This window comes from Pteropus medius, unplaced genomic scaffold (genome assembly GCF_902729225.1).
Source record: "Pteropus medius unplaced genomic scaffold, Ma_sr-lr_union100, whole genome shotgun sequence".
Lineage (NCBI taxonomy): Eukaryota > Metazoa > Chordata > Mammalia > Chiroptera > Pteropodidae > Pteropus > Pteropus medius.
In genome coordinates, this window is record NW_024342467.1 from 17,848,355 (window position 1) to 17,862,305 (window position 13,951).

Genomic DNA, 13,951 nt, shown 5'->3' on the forward strand with positions numbered 1-13,951 from the left:
AAGACTTAGAAGTTCAAGTAAGTGTGGGCAGTTACATGTTTTTAGAAGTGGGAGTCTAAATGTTATGGTGATGTCTCAGCTGGATTAGAGGCAATTCATAAAACTGCAATGACTTATAAGGACTTTGTCCCTGATTTGTCTAAGTTATATCAGAAAATAAAGTTCAGTTTAAATTAAACAAAAGAGTTAAACTAGCTTATCTGAACCCTGAAAGTCACTATTCAAGGTATTTCATAATTCTCTAATGTTCACTCAAAAGAAAAAGGCTAATTCCACATCGGGCTTTACTCAAATGTTTACTGTGTTATTTTTACATGTAAGGTGGTACAAACATGTTTTCATAGGAAGTTACCTTTGACACCATCGGCAACATGTAAACTATGAATTCCCACAAGGGGGTTGTATTGCATAAGGAAATTATATGACTGTGGCCTCAAACTACCGTAAGAACAAAGGCAAAACCTACCTGTCACAATAAGACGAAAAAACAGACACTTCTCAGTCAAGTTCAATTAAATACAAAACAAACAGTCCTCTATCCCTGTCCTATTGTCTTTGAATACCATAAAGATAACTTCCAAGGTTTAAAACGGAGATCTGATGCTTTAATCATTAATATTCATCATTCTGTATTTTATTATTATTTTTTAATTCATATTATAATGTATAACATTCTGGAGCTACAGGGAGTCACGGCTAAACACGTGGGAGACAGCTCTGCTGCGCATGCTCACCGTTTTGCCTCAGCTGACACCACTGAACTATCGAAAACCCGAATCGTAGAGCAGTGCTCCGTTTGTCCTCTTGAGGAACGAGGTTCGTGATGTCATCAGCCCCAGAGGCACCATTAATAACTCTGGAAATAGCAGCCCAGAGAAGTTTCCATGAGTAAGCATGGAATAAACGTTAGTGGCTCCGGCAGAGCATAGTTTGTGTGCGGCATGGCATTTTGGGCCACATACATCATTCGGTGTCATCCACAAGGACGGCCACCTGATTTTCGCCATCACCGGCCAGAATCGTCCTATCCACCCACGGCTCTCCTCCCCTCTCAGTGACGCAATGCAAACTACACGTTCGGCCTGCCTGTCAACGATGCAGCCTCCGGCTTCGGAGGAAACGACGGCGCAGGCCCCAGTCTGCAGTAGTCACCTGATCCAGGTTCGCCCAGGGACGTCACAGAAGCCCCGCACCCAGCGCGTGCAGCCCTGCGGCTGCCACGTGACCCGCCCCGGCTGCTGTAAGCCGGGGCTCCGAGGTTTCCAGAAACTGCGACGGGACTCTGTCCTGTTTTTTTTGCGGGATGTCTGGGAAACGTGCGAATACCGCCTTCACTCCGGAAGCCCACGTGGCCTTGCGCATTGATCATAATGAGACGTCCCAGGAAGATGCTGTTAACTTTCCCACAGCCGCTCTACACGATACAGACGGCGCCGCAGCTCCGGCTTCCACTCATCGCTACGCCGACTCCGGCTGCTGAACTTCTTAGCGACCACCTTGCCCTGCTCCAGCCCATCTGCCCCCCACTTTTGGTGTGAGCTGCCGCAAATGGCACCATCCTGGGCTGGGGCTTGGTGGAGCCAGAGGTGCTCCAGGCGGCGATGGCAGGAACAGGACAGAGCTGCCTCTGGCGATGAAAGTGGAGGGAGGTGGGAGGCGGGTCAGGTGCTGGCCCCCAGCAGTGAGCCCGACTCTGAAAGCGAGATTTTTATTTCTGCCGCATGTTTCTTCATGTCTTTCTTATTCATTCTCCTGCCCCGTGAACAAAGGACTACAACGTAAAAAGAGAAAGAACCGCCAGTTTTTAGTACCGACTATAAAATCGCTACGATTAGCACTTTTTGAGCTTTCTTGAGCAGTGCTAATTTCCCCCCGATGTTTACTCTGCCCGCTCCTTTCCCACGATTGGCGGGAAAACCTTTAAAACAGAAAAGGCTTGTGTGCGTGTATGGCCCATGCACTAAGCCTTTGAATTCGTCAGGCACGACCTGGGCTCCTACTGCCAGAAGAGATGTAGGCCGTGTCACAGGAAGTGTCACCGTGTCGATCAATGGGGTGGGGGTGCATTCTGTGCCCAGACAAGACCCGCATCAGTAAGCGTCTCCTCTTGCCACAGATCCTACGGCAACAAAGCACTGAGAATTCACTGACGTCCAGAATGGGTACCAGACAAAGCATCAGGTGGAGAGGCCGCTCCTTAGCCAAGCAAAAGCTAAAAGCCACTCTAAGAAAAGCAAAAACGACCTCAGCATTTTGCAACACATATTGGAAGAAACAAGTCTCCATAGAAATCAACTGATAATACTTGGAGTAAACATGAACCTACTGCAAAAAAAATTACAAAAGTAGAGTCGAGGCCTTTATACGAGGGTGCCAGCAACTGGGTTCAATCTCACTAGAATGAGAAGAATATGGGAGAGAGGCAACAGAATCTGATATAGAAGACTTGATCTGAGCAAGATTATTCCTGTGGTTCTAGCTGAGAGCTCTGAATTGATTAGCATGCTTTCAGAAAAACAACAGCAATTAAATGGAAAACCCAACCCGAATTAGCTTAAATTATACAGAAAGGTGCTAGTCCACTAAACTGGACGACCAAACGGAGGGTAGTTCTGCCTTCATTTCTTTGACTTCCAAGTCTTGGCTTCATCCTCACCAGGTAAGGAGACAGCTACAGCAGGTGCCAGCACCACATGCACACGTAACAAAACTGTGAGAACAGTGCATCTCTTCCTACAGCTCTCCCAAGAGTGAATAAACCTCCTAGAATCTCCCAGCAAACATCCCCAGGGTCGCATGCTTGCTTCTGACTCCGTCACTGCAAACAGGTAGAGATTACCATTATTGCCTTAAACAATCAGGCCTGTGCCGGGCCAATCCCTGCACAGCGTGACTGCTCCCCAGTGGCGGAGGAATGTGATGGATATTGAAGACACACCATAAAGCCTACAATAGTTTCCCGGCAATTCCTTAGTCAGGAGGCAATGGTAATGATGCCAGAACCCCACAAACAGCCTTAAGAGTTTGAGCCTTGTCTTTGTGTGAGTGAGGACGTTGGGGTCACAAGTAACAGAAACACAATCAATCCCATCAGCTAAGGGAACTGGCTGGTTCTCAGCAACCAAGAAAAGGTTAACTTCTGCCCAGAGGGGACATCGGGGGGTGTGGCTGGGCTATGACCAAACGGGACCATGCGTGCTGCCGGGGCTCTCCCTCCATTGCTCACCTCTGCTCCTCTCTGCACATTGATGTCACTCTTTTCCATTCAGACCAGCTTTTTCCAGGTAGCCAGGAAACTCGGCTGCTGACAGCAACGAACGATTACATCTCACAGCGTCAGCTACTGGAGAAGGACTGAACTCAAGGCCTCTCTGGTCTCAAGTCAAAAACCTTTGGGGGAGCATTTGAGAGCTTTCTTCCCAGCATGTCATCAGCTTGGTTCAGATAAACTCAGATAAACTCTCATTAAAAAAGTCTTTGGAAAGTGCCTCATGGGAGGAGCTTGGGTCAGATGCCAATCTCTGAACGAATAACTGGAGCCAGGGGTTGGGAGTCACTCTGCACTAACACAGCAACTTCTGGGCTGACTGGGAGGATGGAGGAAGAGGCAGTTCCTGGAAAAGGGGTCCTGGGAGGACGATCCTAAGTGTCCCCTGCGATGGTTATGCTCAGCTGCATAACAAACTGCAGAGAGTTCTCATTCCACGGGATTGGAGCCTTCATTTGCAAAACTATTTCTTAAAAATAACCCCACCAGGTGTTATTATAGATAATAAGTGGACTCTGACAACTGCAATCAGATTAGCAGGACAAAAGAAAGTGCCTTCTTTCTCTCTGGGTGAGAGACACCCTTGGCTTGGAAAGGAGAATTAGAGACACTGTTATTTTCCACTGTCTTGGGGGTTGAATCCTTCCCCTTCCAGATACACAAAAAATGGCAGTTGTGAAGTAGAGCAGGAGTTCGTAAGAAAGGAAGAAGAGATACTGGGCCGGGGTGGAGAAGCAAGGCCTACCTCTCAGAAGGCCATGGGGCTATGAGTTTCTCTCTTGGTTGGGGTTCCCCCAGCAGATCCTGAAAATAACCGGGGTACAAGTACTTCCGAGGTCGACCCAGGAAACAAGTGAGGGAGCAGAGAAGTATGTTCCAGGGTGTGAGGTAGGATGTGTTAGTGGTTGCTCTGCTGTGGACGACTGCGGCCCCTCCGAGAGGCTGAGTAGGGCACACCTCAGAATCGCCCCACCAACGAGCAAGATGGCTGGGATTTTTACCCCGCGCCTTCTGTCTCCATTCGTTGAGAGTCGCTCCTGGGGTCCTAACTCCCCAGCACTTCAAGCATCGCATGCTCACCGGGCCAGAGAAAACCTTTAAATAGAACCATGTGCTTGAGGTAGGAGGCCATTGGTGTGATATGGAATCTGTCCACTCAAGTTACGGGTGACCTCCAGGGTGGGCCAAGGGGATATTGCAGGAGGCACTGAGAGCACCTGCTCTAGTTCCCAGAACCCAGACCTTCAGGAGGGATTGATGTGGAACAAGCCATAGAACAGAATCTACACATGTGCCTCCCACCAGGGCTGGGCAGTGCAGCGATTCAGAGCTGCTTCAGTGGAGAGACTGCCTACAAGAGGAGCAAGTTTTAGAGAGTCCAGGTGACATCAGTGGCAGTGTTTTCCTGCCTGGGGAGTGTGTGGCACAAAAGTAGATAATTTTAGCAGGTTCGCCGGCAGCTGATTCCCCCAGTGAGCCTCTGGAGAAGACTCCTCTTTCCCGCGCCAGAGCAGCAGACCTGGGGTTATTCTTTCATCCCAGGAAGATGCAGATTCACATATAAAACCCTTTGCTCCGCCCCAAAAGCTCTTACCCACCAGCGATCACATCTTGGTTTCATGCTACAGCACTGGACACCAATTCCATTGATTCATTGCCATTTAATGGGCGTCCACATCTATGACTTTCTGGTCCTGTGAAAAAGCATCAACCGTACAAATATGAATAAACAACTTCGAGTGATGAAGGATTTGCGGTTTTTGTGAGTATTGAATTAGACAATGAATATGCAGATGTGACATTGTGTCTGCACATACAGGTGTACAGTCGACGCTGGTTTCCTTTTCGTTCCCTTAATATTCTCCAAAACACTTTTGTGGGAATTGTCTGGTTGATTTCTCAGGGCCTCCTCGGATCTAATTTGCAGCGAGACAGAATAAAAGCTCATAAGTAAGTCCAGGAAGCCTGCAAGTAGGAAGAGGCAGGCACTGGCCTCATCTGCACTTGAAATTGCAGTTAGGCCGTGGAGCAGCACACGGTGAAGGCCACGGCTTTGGAGCCTGGGCTGAAATTTCTGACTGTGCCATATCCCAGCCCAGACCTTATGCATGCCTGACTCTCTGCCTCAGTTTCTTCATCTGTACAAGGGGGTGTGATGGTTAGTTTTGTGTCAACTTGGCAAGGCTATAGTACCCAGTTATTTAATGAAATGCTGATCTAGGCATCGCTGTGAAGATATTGTGAAGTTGTGGTTAATAGCTACAATCAGGTGACTTTCAACAAGGGCGATAATGCTGGCGGGTTTCATCCAATCAGTGGAAAGTCTTTAAGACCGTCAACTAAGGTTTCCCAGACGAAGAGGAAATCCTGCCTCCAGCAACACCTGCTCTTGCTGAAACCCACTGGCTTGCCCTATGGACTTTGGACTCACCAACCCCCATAGTGGTATAAATTAATTCCTTGAAATAGAGAGATGATAGGTAGGTAGACATATCCATACACATCTCTTATTGGTTCAGTTTCTCTGGAGAATCCTAACTTGATACAGGGGACAATAACCCACGCCACCTCACTGAGTTGTGAGGAGGAGCATGGTTGGACCAGTGCCTGACACAAGGGAAGGGGCACACTAAATGTTACCTACTCAAGACCACTCAGCTGGTGGCGACGAGGTAGGCCAAGTCCCCAAGCACAGGGCTTTTACACCACACCTCATATTTTGTCTGCCTACTACACAGAGTTATGCCACTCTGTCCTGCCCTTCAGAGCTAGAGTGAGAATGTGAAGACACATTTCTCGCCATTCTGGTCATCCACTTTATCAACTGATTCACAAAATGGCTGGTCCCACCGCCCGGGCCATGGAGATCCCGACCAGAATCTGACCGTCTCACACCTCCCTAAGGGCCTTGGGTTTTTAAGGAGGTTCCTTCAGATTCCCCTCAAAGCTACAACCTGGGTTTGCGCTTTAAGCCACAGGTGGGGAGTTCACTTTCCTAGCAGGTGTCATTGGCCCAAGACAAATAATCAGAATCATAAAGGTAAAAAGCAATCCATTAAGGATTTGGGTTATTTTAAGAATGGAAATATTTTTAACTTTATATTTTGGTTGTATCATAGCCAAAGAAAAGAGACTGGGAAATGGTAAAAGGGGGCCCAAGAAAGAAATTAAATTTGGGAATTTGCCAAAAACAAATACTGTTTGTTTGGCCTGGAAAAGAAAATGTAAAGGAGTTGGTAAAGTTAATGCCAGACGAGCTTTGCTCACACGCGCAGCCTTTCCCAGCTTCTGAGAACCACCCACATCCACCTGAACCAACTGAAAACAGTTCTCTCCCAGCAAAGCTGTTGCAAGTTTTGCTTGGGAAAATCCTGGCTTTTCTTCAACCTACTCTGAGTCTAGGCCCAATGCAGTCTCTAGTCTAGGCAAAAGGAGTTCACGCATGGTCTAATCTAGCTCACTAGGATGCCTGCCGTATTTTGCATTATGTCTTGGTTTGGTTTAACCAAATGGCTTCAGTAAGGTAGTTTACTTCTCGCTCATGCAAATGGCCAACTAGGACGGCAGCTCCACAATTGCCAGGAACTACTTCTTATCACCCCATAGTGCCATCTCTTACTCCATCACTTCATTCACACCCCATTGGCCAGAATCTCATGCATGATTCCTACGTGACCCCACTTTGCTGAAAGGGAGACTGAGACATGTAGTCTTTAGCCAGGCAACCATGTAAAGAGATTGAAAGATGGGGGACAACTAGCAGTTTCCACTACCATGTCCAAGAATAAAAGGTATTTATTAACCTCTATGCATATATTTCTCCTGGATACCACTCAGAAAGAGGTGGCAAAAATCAGGTTTCCAGGGTCTCCTGCAAAAACATAACCTTACTGTCACTTCTGTTGGTGTTCTTTATGCAGGGCTTTCTGCTGACACGAGCACGTGGGTCTGCATCTCGCTCTCACCTCCATCAGCGGCGAGCTTGAGCGAAAACGAAGAAATACAGAGGAGAGCGGACCGAGGCACAGAGAGACTGCGTCTGCTGACAGCATTAGAACCCACGGGTCCAGCCGAGCCGGAATGTTAAATTATGTGAAACAACAAATGTCCCTTTTTATTCTTAAAGACAACAACGAAACACTCACTGCTCTGATCTTTATCATTGTAACATGCAGCCCGCACCACTGAGGCTCGAGGGGCGGGGCGGCGGCGGGGGCGGTGGCCAGGCACTCCCGCCACTGTGGTTTCCAGCAGGGAGGGAGGAGACTGACCCGTGGGCTGCCCACTGCGCAGCCGGCACGGTGGGTGCTTTCAGATCTTACATACTTCATATATATTACCTTTTCTATATCTTCTATGTGATATAATGTACATTTATCATACATTTTATTCTCATGTAACTCCGAAGTACGCATCATCATTCCCACTTACAGGAAGGGCGCTAAGACTTACTTCTCCAAGGTCACGCACTGAGAAGTGACAGATCAGGTAGGAGAAGCCAGGTTCACCCCACTGCCATGCTCCTTTTAAATTCCTTCCTGGGCCCTCTTGCCTTCCAGCTCCTGTCCCAACTAACACCGCCCCTTCCTCTTTGCCCTTTGGCTGCAAGGTGCCGGGGGCCAAGGCAGATGATGCATCGCTCCTTGCAGTGCTCACCTGTACGGGAAAGACCGCGCTTTGACGGCGCTTTGGAAATAAACCGGGAAAGCATTAATTCTAGGTCACCCATGGGGGAGTGCAGGGGCTCAAAAGCACAAGCGATTTCAATCAGCTTCTGAGGCAGAAGGGGGGAATTTTACCCAGGGAAGCAATCATCACCACCTGGTCATGAATGCAGCGGTACAGCGGGGAGCTCTGAACCAGGTCCCAGGGACGTAAGCACTGGTTCCAGCTCAGCCCAAGTCTCTCAGGCGAGTCAGGGCCCCTCTCTGGACCTAGGGGTCCCCATCTCTAAAGAGCAGGACTGGGCCTAGACGTGTTGGAAACTCCTTTCCAACCCATCACACCTTGGATCCCATGACCTGAGACGCCACAGATCTCAGTGCAAGCCTGTGTCATCCTCAAGCACCAGCTACTAGGCCAGCTGGAGGCCAGGCTTCGTTGGGTAAGGTCCTCACCTCTCGGGAGCTCATTATTTATTTTCTAAATAAATGTCAGGTAGAAGAAACTAGGTGTCAGTAGGGGATCGTTGGTGGTTCCAATCACTATGGAAAGTTCCTTAAGCTTCTGCAATCTCCACCTGAGGTGAAGGGAACCCCCAATCTGGATCTAGGAAAAAACCTGGGCCCAACTGCCCCACTGAGCATGGCACTTGTTCCCCAGCCTTTTCTCATCTTCTCTCTGGCACAGACTGCCTCTTGCCCGACTCAGTTTTATCCACTAATTAAAGGTCACACTTTCAGATGCAATCACTGAGAGATGCTCTCCAGGCGATGCAGAGGGAAAAATAAGGTCCTTCCCATTTCTGACTGCCCTCTGAGAAGTGACCTCACCAATGACAAATAACAGGGTTGCTATGAGGAAGTGTTAATGGGGCCCCTGGTCCAAAGGCAGCAATTATGAGACAAGATAGCTTCCTACTCTACTGTCGCCATTTAATTCAACAAATATCATTTGAGCCCCTCTGCTCTGTGACAGAAGATTCGAAGATGACTAGGGGCTCAGTCCTTGGGGGAAATGTTATCAACTGTCCAAGCTAAGAGGGAGCTGGAATTGTTGAAACAGATTTGCTGTAATGGAAGAACCATAAAAGTAAGTTGATATGGAGGCTCTTTAAATAGCAGTAATAACTACCACCATTTACTTATTGAGCACTTCCTGTGAGCAAAACTATACTGGGCGCTTTATATTTATCATCTTTGTGAATTTTTACAATGCTGAGGTGGTTATTTTTCCCAATTTATAAATGAAAGAATTTAACCCAAAGACACGAAGTAGCCGTCTACACTCGCGTAACTAATAAATGATTGACCGGGATTAGAGTCTACATAAGTCTGATTCTAAGTGCATGTTTTCATTCACATTATAGACAATCTTTTACAACAGAAAAAGATTCCTCTTTTTCGAAAAGAAGTGTAAAATAGCAGATTCGACCCCTTACCTGCCCATGTGGCGAGATGCGATAGTGAGTACAGCAGAGTGGAAAGCCAGGAAACTGAGCTCAAATACAGGTTCAAAAGGAAACCTGTGGAGCTTGCCAGGTGAAATGTGAAACTGGCCCCAGGTATGGAGGGCAAGGACCCGCAGGCAGAGCCTCCAGATTGGTAAGTAGCAAGAGATCTTACTTAGGAGGCTTGTCTTGCACGACCCAAAAACGAGAAGACCCGCACCCATCCATCCAAATCTTAAACGTGCGTATAGAGGTCCTACCTGGCTTCAGTCACATCATCCATCCAGATGGTTGGTCTCAACACCTTACTTTCAAGGCTACATCCTTGAAACGGTTCCCACTGTTCCTACTGTGGGCAGAACGTACGTTTCAAGGCCAGGGGGGTGGGCTGAGGAGCCTCCGACTGCTCAGGTCCAGCTTTCTGATCAACCAGTGGTCACCACCGTCCCTTGAACTCTTCTAAAGAAGTTCGGAGAAAAACTATAAAGTCTTGGCTTTAGCAGCTAGCTGCCTGTTCCACAGCGCCCTCTGGTGACCAGCTAATGTCATACATGATTTCCTATTAAATTTAAGAATACAAAATCTAATAACCAAAGATTCAGCCAGGATTAAATAGATTAAGCCTGTTTTCTGGCCATTCTCTGCTCCAGCCTCATGCCCACTGACCTGCACACTCCTCGTGACTGGCGTAGACAAAACATAGTTTGGGGCATCAGGCTGACCTGAGATCAAGTGCCAGCTATACTACTTAGAGACGTCAGTAAGTGGGACTCGCAGGCACCAGATCCTGCTGGAGCTCCCCGAATTTCTGCTTCTGACCTTCCCTGCTAACAGCCAGCACCCAATTTCATCTCTGCACTGAGTTAATCAACCACGCCGGCCAAACTCTTTAAGGTATTCAGATAATCACCTAATCACCATTAATCCTTGGTTTCTACATTTCATTCAGTATTTAGGGTTTTTTCCTTAGTGTATATAATTTTTATCTTAACAAAAGAAAAAGCTTAATCTGGAAGCTAACCCAGAACAATAAAATTCCTTAGCGGAATATTTACCACCTTAGTCAGAGCTGAGACCTTATTCCATCTACATCTTAATGGCCATCAGGGTTTTCGATGGTTATCAATAATATACTGTGCCTCACGACACATGGTCATAGTTGAACAATGCTTCACTCTGTTCTTTATACATTTATTAATATTTAACGGTTCTATCATTATTCCATTAATACCAAATCTATGTCTATAAAATCAACACAAGAATATCACCTTTGTGTATTCCTAACATCTCTCTGTAGAAAGTCCCAATAGAGAGACTAGTTATGTTCCACATCAGACCTCAGAGTGTCAGACACGTATTTTCATCATCCATATGCCACCAGACTCATATGCCACCAGTCTTCACCATTGGTCCATATTTGGGTCTCTTCTTTGTTCGTTTCCACATTTATATTGATTAAATCATTAATTCATTAATAATAAATACATTATTCACAAAATTCAATAAGATCCTGTAATATCCCTAATATCACCTTATAGAATGAAAAAAAAATTTTTAAGATATTCAGATGGTGATGCTGATGTTAGTGGCAGGATGTCTCCTTTGAAACCAGAACTTTGCATGCCATTAACTGCTTAAGGATTTTTTTTTTAAGAAGGGAGCAGCTGTTCAAAACAGCATAATGAAAAGTACTTTGAAGTCTCCATGACTGGCCAAGTATAAGCACTGAGAAGTGGTAGAAGGGTGGGGGATCCTGTAGGACTTCCTGGAGGAAGCAACACTTGAGAAGAAAACCAAATGAAGAGTTTAAAGACAAGAGTATTCCCACAGGGGCCAAACATGAGTAAATCCAAAAATCCAAAGAGAGGGAACAGTCAGCGTTACGAATTGTTTTACTAAGGCAAAACCTAGCTGTGGTTGACAAGGTCAACAGGTATCCCTCACGGTATCCTATTAAGGAATGTGGACTTCTGTTGTACTGAGGATGTTACTGAAAGGCTTGAAAGCCAGAGTGTCCCATGACCACATTCTGCATTTTAGCTCACTAAATGCTCTAATGGCTGCGGAGGACAGACGTGCGGGGCTGAGACAGGCGGCAGTCAGGAAAACAGAGGTTACTGTACCGGTACAGCAGAGACTTGAGGCTTTTGGAGTCTTTGAGGAGACAAATAATTAGCATCTTTCTTTCACGATTGAGTTCTGAACCAAATGAAAAAAAAAAAGGCAAAATGATAAACAGACAAGGGTCAAAATATTTTTATTACTGACAGACCCTAGGTGGATGATATAGCTTTTATCTGTGGATTATAGTTAACTTCTGAGTATGGAACTCCCAAATTATTCAGATGTACCCACAAAACCCCAGGCACTGCTGGACCACACCAGACTCCTCCATGTCTTCATGCAGGCCCCTATAAGGAGAGCATAACATATGCTCCCTGAAGGCAAGTCAACCCCAAGAGGAAAAAGGGGTTTTGGCAAACATGCTCAGTATCCCTCTTCTCATATTTAATCAGATAAGTCACTCCATGTCTTCTGGGGTGGAGGAAACAAAGGGACGAAAAGAGGCCAGGTGCATTATTACACTCATTAATCTTCCTCCATGTAGGGAAAAAAAAACACCGGAAGTGGAAAAGCAGCATTCCTCCCTTACTCTTCCCATCCTTCTTGTTCTTTTCACCCACTGGGCTTAACAGTAAAAGCCTTGGAGAACCAGAACACAGTCTATCATGAAGTCACTCTCAAATACCAACCATCATGAGGGGGAGCAGGGAAGAGGAAGGATGCCAGCGGCAGCTATGGGTAGAAGCCAGGATGCTGCCGAACCTCCTACAATGCACAGGAGTGTCAACCTTAATTAGAACCCTTAATTAGAACAGTACCTGCTCTGAACGAATTGCAATATAAGACAGTGTAAGCAGATGGGATCATCACACCATTTTTATTACCGTTAAAGACTAGATTAAGAGATGTGGTTTATCGATAGACAAGTGAATTTCCTACTACTGAACCTCAGAAGTCAACTCAGTCACCTAGCCACAGACTAGGTAACCACAGGCCTAAGTGAGGTCAGGCTCCTCTAACGCTCACGGCCCATTGGAACTAAGAACACTGCTCCCTGCAGGCTACAACCTCCTGGGAGGAAAAAATTTCACGCTCAGCTTGGGTTGGACAGCGAGTAAAAAGGTGGAAGGAGGATGGTAAACATTTAACCTCCCTCCAAAAGGAAACAAACAACAGGAGAAAAGCATTCCCCCAAACAAAGGTCAGAAGCAGTGACTTGCGGCAACAGGCTCCCCAGAACCAGCTGTTAAACCCTTGGCAGCCTGAAATCAGCCACTGTAGGAGCATTTGCACCATGAAAATCAAAAACTACCACAGACCAGGGCTTTGTTTTTAGAAATTAAGTCGAGTCCTTTTTTCATGTGGAAACACTAAAATTGAAGGTGGATTCAAGATTTAAATGAAACAGAGAGAACACAAAGTAGCAAAAAATATATATAATCACAGCAAAAGTTTTTCTAATCCGTGTGTACCATAGACGAAAACCAAAAAAGACCAACATATGACTACATAAAAATACATTATTTATGTCAAAAAAAAAAAAGTACCACTACCAGGCAAATTACAAACTGGGGGATTTACCTGCAAAATGTGACTAAGAGTAACCATTAAGAATTCTTACAGATTAGTAACAAGCCGAGCATCTCAATAATAAAAGTATCATATAAGCAATTCATAAAATACAAATGAGATCAAAATTAATTTTAAAAATTTTAAACATACCAGGTTTCGCCTATCACAACGGCAACGAGAGAAGCTAGAACATTGCCAATGGTGTTACGTACGTAAAGGGCACTGTTTAAAACTGCTGGCAATGGTGTACATTGGAACAAACTTTTTGTTGGTAACATGACAATATATGCCCTTTCACCTTACACATTTATGAATTTATTCTCAGAAAAATAAAAACGTATACACCGGCACCTATGGGTAGAAGACCTAGTTAGACTACAATGGCAACAAGAATAGGCTAAATAAGTTAAGGTAAATCTATTTAATGAAATACTATGCGCACGTTAATGTTGCTGACCTATCTGACATGGAAAAACGTTTACCATTTAAATTCAAAAAAAGTTTTAAATGGAAGCTATGAAACGGTATATTTAAGGTGAAAAAGTTTTTGTAAAAATAAAATGTGTACTGAGTGAGAAAGTCTAAGAGGATATTCGGCAAAGTATATTTTTCTTTTTACTTATCTATACTTCTGCAATGTGCATACACTATCTGTGCATTTTGCTTGTTTGTTTTCAATAGGAATTAATGAGTTCAGTAGAAAAATCCTCATTTCAGAGCATCACAGTTTGAACAGAACTGTGTAATTAATCATTTCAGGTTTTTTAAATGCACCTGTTGGAAATCAAAGTTTGTCATTTTGTTTGGAACGACGTTTGAGAATCAAATGGTCACGTGAATGAGGAAGCAAACAGGTATGAAATGACAAGAAAGCAATTGGCAAAATAACTACAAGCTCTGTTCCACTGACTACTGCAGTATAAGAAATAAAATGACAA

The 13,951-nt window shown here is 45.4% G+C and overlaps 1 pseudogene; it reads right to left on the bottom strand.

Annotated features, from left to right (window-relative positions):
• Window positions 1-10,708: 10,708 nt before the first annotated feature.
• On the bottom strand, window positions 10,709-10,791 carry LOC120602670 (uncharacterized; annotated as a pseudogene).
• Window positions 10,792-13,951: the final 3,160 nt, after the last annotated feature.